A 6,000-nucleotide genomic window follows, 5' to 3' on the forward strand; every position below is an offset into this window, starting at 1 on the left:
CTGCCAGGGCTGGGAATGGAATGGATGGGACTGAGGCTGGGGGCGCGGCCTCTGCCAGGGCTGGAATGGAATGCGATGGGACTGAGGCTGGGGGCGCGGCCTCTGCCAGGGCTGCCGGCGGGTGTGGCCGAGGCCGGAGGCGTGGCCTCTGCCAGGGCTGGAATGGGTGGGACTGAGGCCGGGGGCGTGGCCTCGGCCTGGGCTGGGAATGGGATGGATCGGACTGAGGCTGGGGGCGCGGCCTCTTCTAGGGCTGGCAGTGGGTGTGGCAGGGGGGGTTGGCCTCTGCTAGGGCTGGGAATGGATGGGACTGAGGCCGGGGGGCGTGGCCTAGGCCTGGCAGTGGGTGTGGCCGAGGCCGGGGCGTGGCCTCTTCCAGGGCTGGGAATGGATGGGACTGAGGCCGGGGGCGTGGCCTCGGCCTGGGCTGGCAGTGGGTGTGGCAGGGGGGTTGGCCTCTGCTAGGGCTGGGAATGGATGGGACTGAGGCCGGGGGGCGTGGCCTAGGCCTGGCAGTGGGTGTGGCCGGGGCGTGGCCTCTGCCAGGGCTGAGAATGGATGGGACTGAGGCCAGGGGCGTGGCCTAAGCCTGGAAGTGGGTGTGGCCGAGGCCGGGGCGTGGCCTCTGCCAGGGCTGGGAATGGATGGGACTGAGGCCGGGGGCGTGGCCTCGGCCTGGGCTGGGAATGGATGGGACTGAGGCCGGGGGCGTGGCCTCGGCCTTGGCTGGGAATGGATGGGACTGAGGCCGGGGGCGTGGCCTCGGCCTTGGCTGGGAATGGATGGGACTGAGGCCGGGGGCGTGGCCTCGGCCTGGGCTGGCAGCCGGTGGGGCCTCCAAGCTGGCGGGAAGCAGGCGCCAGTGGCTGAAGCCTGCGATCTTGGCTAGTCATGAGGTTCAGGCCAGCCTGGGCCGGAAAGAAGATCCTGTCTCCGAAGTAACCAGAGCGAACAGGGCTAGCGGCACAGCTCCAGCGGTGGAGCACCTGCCTAACAAGAACGAAGCCCCGCTGCATTCAAGCCCCAGGGTAATCACAAGGGTTGGCGAGGCTGGGGGGAAACTGGAAGCTTGGCCTCTTGCGGTGGGACTGGACAGCGTGGGGTCCTCACGAAGCTAAAAGTAGTTTCTTTAAAAAATTTAAAAAAAAACACTAATAAGAATTGCTCGCTATGGGTCAGCGCCCAGGGTTACCACCAGTAACCCCGCCGGGCCCTGGGACCCCACCTCCCCCCACCGCGTCAGTGCCGTGGGGCAGGTGTGGGGCGGGGCCCCGCTGCAGCTGGAGGAGGAGTCTGGGGGGTTATGGTCCGGGTGCTGGGCTGTTCTGTGTCTTTCTCTTCTGCACACGAAGCTGAAGTTGGTCACACAGCTCAGCAAGAAGTGGCAGAAGGAATTTGTGGATGACCGGCTGCACAAGTCAGATGTGGATTAGAATCTGGGTCCTGCGCTGGCCGGCCGTCCATCCTCAGGTGTGAGAACCTTCTGCGGTGGGGGCCTCCCCCCCTCCCCCGCTTGCTGCCCCGGCTGGCTGGAGCCCGCACTGCCCGGCTCTCCCTTGTCCATTTCCTGGGAGGAGGCACCGGCTCCCCACCTCCCTTGCTCCTCAGGGTGCTCTGAGCCCGGCGTCCTGAGAGCCGTCCACTGCCCACGCCGCTGCAGCTCTGGACTCCAGACTGCGGGCCCCTGTGCCCGCAGAACCGCAAAGCTTCTCCCCGGCGCGCTTGCTTCCAGCCTTGCAGGCAGGAGCGGTCTTCCTCACCCTTGCCATTGACTCGGAAACAGATGTTTACTTTCTGGAAGTTGCAGGTGTTCTGGAAGTTTCCAGGTGAGGCAGCTTTTGAGGGGTCCTCTCCTCCCACTTGGCATGCCTGCATTAGGTTCCCATGTGTGGTTCTTCCAGCCTAACTGTCTGGAACAGGGCCCCGGGCTTCACTGTGACCTCCCCATCCGCGTGGACGCCCATATCTGTCTTGAACTCGGGGCCTGAGCACTGTCCCTGGCTTCTTTTTGCTCAAGGCTAGCACTCTGACACTTGAGCCACAGCGCCACTCTTGGCTTTTTCTGTATATGTGGTGCTGAGGAATCAAACCCAGGGTTTCATGTATGCTAGGCCAGCACTTTACCACTAAGCCACATTCCCAGCCCCTACCCTGGCCATCTTGACTCAGTGTTCTCCTGTCCTCTGATTTCCTGATCCTCCGCTGCCTTGCTTAGAGAGACGGGTGGCAACCGGGAAACACGTTCCCCGTGGGGCCTCACAGCTTTGATTTCAAGAGCCGTTGCTATTATTCCAGTGCCCTCCCCCCTTCAGAGGGTGATAGGAGACAAGGTCTCACTGTGTAGCCCAGACTGGCCTTAAACTTGAGATCTTCCTGCCTCAGCTCGGGGGCTGGGATTATAAGCGTGGGCAGCCACACGCAACCTGAGTGGTCCTTTTCTTGGCATCCTATTCCTTTGTTCCTGCATATTAGCTCTGTCTCTCTCAAGGGACATTGCTGGCTTTAATATATCTTTTTTGATGTCCTTTAGTTTTTAGACCGCAAACTCCCGAAGCCCTGTATTTAAGGACCTGCCATTCACCGTCCTATGCTAATAGAAACATGGTTGAGGGCAGGGGAAGATTATTACACGGCAGTCACGGAAGACAGCGCTTTGGTGCATCTACCACTGGCTTCCAGAGCCGGGCGGGGCCTTGGCATCAGGTTAAATAGGGAGAACATGGGGGGAGGGGGGAGGCCACAGGGGAGGCCTGGCTGACCCTGAAGGCCCGGGACACGGTCTGTAGCTTTCAGCCATTCCCTTCCTAGCGCAGGTTTTGGTTGGCTGACCACCGCAGTCTTGGACTCCAGAGGCTGGGCTGGAGGTCGGCAGCTCCGGGCTGTTTTCTTCAGGTGTTCAGAAGCCGGAGTCCCCTGAGACAGACCGGTGCCTTAGGTGTCCAAATGCTTATCAGGGCATCGATTGCAAAATGACTACTAGAGAGAAGGCCTGGGTCAAAGGGCACAGGCTGTTCACCGTTTCCTCCGGCGTTTAGCTAAAGCCGGGGCCCAGCCAAGGCAGTGTTAGATCGCCTCTTGGATTTCTTGGCTGCTGAGTGTCTCTCATTGCTGCTGCTCTTTGTCTCTGTGATTAGGAAGGCCCTCTGAACGCCTGTGTCTCCCGGCTCACACTGAGCTGTCCGGGTTCCTTGTCAGGGAACCCCAAGATCTCTGTCCTCATAGAAGATCAGTGAAGGGTGAAGGCAAATCCCACTTTGAGGCAGCAGTGACTCCATTTTGAAACCATAGGCATCTTGTTGTGTATGTTGAACTGTAAGAACTGACTTGCTTGTGCCGAGACTGCTAAACTGTAAATTCCTTGAACAAAGCTACCTTAAAGCCGGCCAGGCCCCACTCTGTGCCTGTAACCTCGGGCTGCACAAGCTCTGAGAAACGGCCACGCTAGCCCAAGATAAACAGGCACCGTGAGCCCGCCCTGGCCACCAAATACTCCACCTAACAGGACAGGTTGTCAGGACCCAGACAGCCGAGAGACTGTTTTGAAAACCTCTGTCCGCCCTGGAATGTTCCTAGCCCGAGCCAATCAGAATTGTACCCCCGTACCCCAATCTAGCTCAAACACCTGGTTGCTGTAACTTTGTGGTGTTGGCCTTTATAAGCCCTGTGAGATTCCAGCCCGGGGTCCTCCTCCCTATCTCCGCTGTGTGTGGGGGGGGGGGGCGGGGCGGGGGTAGGACGAGGTCCGGGCTGCAGCCGCCTGAATAAAGCCCCGCGTTTGCATTTCGGAACTTCTGGCTCTCGGTGGTCTTCTTGCAGGTCTTCTCGCGACTTAGGGCAAAGCAGTTGGGGTTTCGTCCGGGATGCCCCAAGGACCCCCGAGACCCCGAAGGTAAGGAACAGCGCTGTTCATCCTGTGTGTCTGTGTCTGTGTGATTTGTAGTTTTGTTCGCTGTTTTGGCCGGCCTCCTGAGTCTGAATCTGATCCTGTAGGTAGTGAAGGACCAGCCGGAGCAGACGCGCTCGTACAGGCCCGGAGGACTTGGGGGCGCCTCAAGCCCTCCACAGGGGCTCAGAAAGCCTCCCACTACCAGCCCGAACCTGAACCTGAAGGAACTGAGCGGGAAGCCCTTCTAACGGGAGCCCATCCCGTCCACTCTGTATTCGGGGCTGTCTGGTCCACTCCCACAGAGGAGCGGGAGAGAGACAGTCTCGAGACTGTGGTCTGCCCTCCCCCCAGGGGCAGGAGGGACACAGTGAGACTGTGAGCCTCGGCTCTCTAGAGAGTCTGTCTGTGAGTGTTGTCTGGTCTTTGTGCCTGTGATTATTTTTGTGTGTTTCTCTCTTGCGCTGCGCCTGACTGGTGGACGGACGATGGGGAACGTTCCTTCCACTCCCCTGGATGTGACTTTAGCCCACTGGAAAGAAGTTAAGGAAATTGCCCACAATAATAGTGTGGGAGTTGTCTAAATGATGTGGTTCATTGGACTTTGGTGTAAAAGAAAAAGTGAAATTGAAAGAAAAAGGGCCTAGGACGAGATTGAGTACTGAGGAGACTAGGTTTGGTGGTGAATTAGGAAAAAAAGTAAAAGTAAATCCAATCAGAAACTAGAAAAGATTGTGTTGCAGAAAAGAAAAAAAAAATGCTTGTATTGTTACAGGACTGGTCTGGACTGTTCTTCCCTGTTTTCTGTATCTCCTGACTGTGACGGACGAAATGGGACAGACACCCTTAGCCCCCTGGATTTATGTTTAGTTCATTGGAAAGATGTACAGGCGACAGCTCACAATCAGAGTGTGAGTGTCCGCAAAAAGAAGCAGAAAATTATTTGGTGTGCTAAAAATGTTTTGTTAAAACTATCAAAACCCTGGAAAATGAGGCTGGAGAATGCTTAAAATCATTTGCTAAAAGCTTTGTCTTAAAATTTGGGTGTTGCAGGAGTAAGATTGGCCAAAATATCTCTTGCCACTGGAAAATGTATGACCGATGTTTATTTTGCGCGCTTTTAATAATGAATGATTTGACTGGAATTTCTAAAACTGCCTCTTGAGAGGTACTAAAAATTGGAAAAGTTTTTTTTTTTAATGGTTAAAAAGTTTATTTATCTGATGTGATTTGATTCCTGTGCTATTTTTGCAATTTGGATGTACTGAAAAAGCAAAGATGCTGAGACTGGATTTCTTGTGTTTGTAATTCTGGTGAACACTGTGTTAAATGTACTTTTTGTTACAATTGTTTGGGGTATCAGTTTAATGATTCAGGTACTGAATTTTATGTGTATATGGTGATGTAATAGTAAGACTCTTAACTATCTTAAGTTACATATAATTAGGCAAGTATTTTAAAATATATATATTAAACTAATGGGGATAGAAGTAAACTCTCATTAATGCTCTGAATGTAGGAAGAAATGACAAAACAAGCTAATGTTTCTCACTAATTTATTGAAAAGCTGAATGGATAAGTATTTCTTATTTTGTAATTGTAATACTTGCATTAAGGAAAAATTGTCATTTGAGTTCAAAGGTCTTGCAGTAACTGGGACTGAGGAAAAAAAAGGCTCTTTTAAAACAGGCAGCCCGGAGGCAAAGGACAGTACCTAGTTTCAGAATGCCTGTAAGCTTCAGAGTTTTTCCAATGCAGATAAAAGCTAAAGTGTTAATGTTTCCTTTCATGTGTCCCCAAGCCAATTGCGGGTCTCTCCTGCAGCACAGTCGTGGGAGCAGAGTCCGAGTAGCGACCGCGAGAGTCATGGCTGACAAGCATTTAGGAAGTTTCTCCCTTTGTTTGACCGAGTGGTTGGTCGAAAGGAGTGCAGCTGAAACCAAAGGAGGCATTATGCTTCCAGAAAAGTCTCAAGGAAAAGTATTGCAAGCCACAGTAGTGGCCGTGGGGTCGGGCTCTAAAGGAAAGGGTGGAGAGATTCAGCCAGTTAGTGTGAAAGTGGGTGATAAAGTTCTTCTTCCAGAATATGGGGGCACCAAAGTAGTTCTAGATGACGA

The sequence above is a fragment of the Perognathus longimembris genome, chromosome 5 (genome assembly GCF_023159225.1).
Source record: "Perognathus longimembris pacificus isolate PPM17 chromosome 5, ASM2315922v1, whole genome shotgun sequence".
NCBI lineage: Eukaryota > Metazoa > Chordata > Mammalia > Rodentia > Heteromyidae > Perognathus > Perognathus longimembris.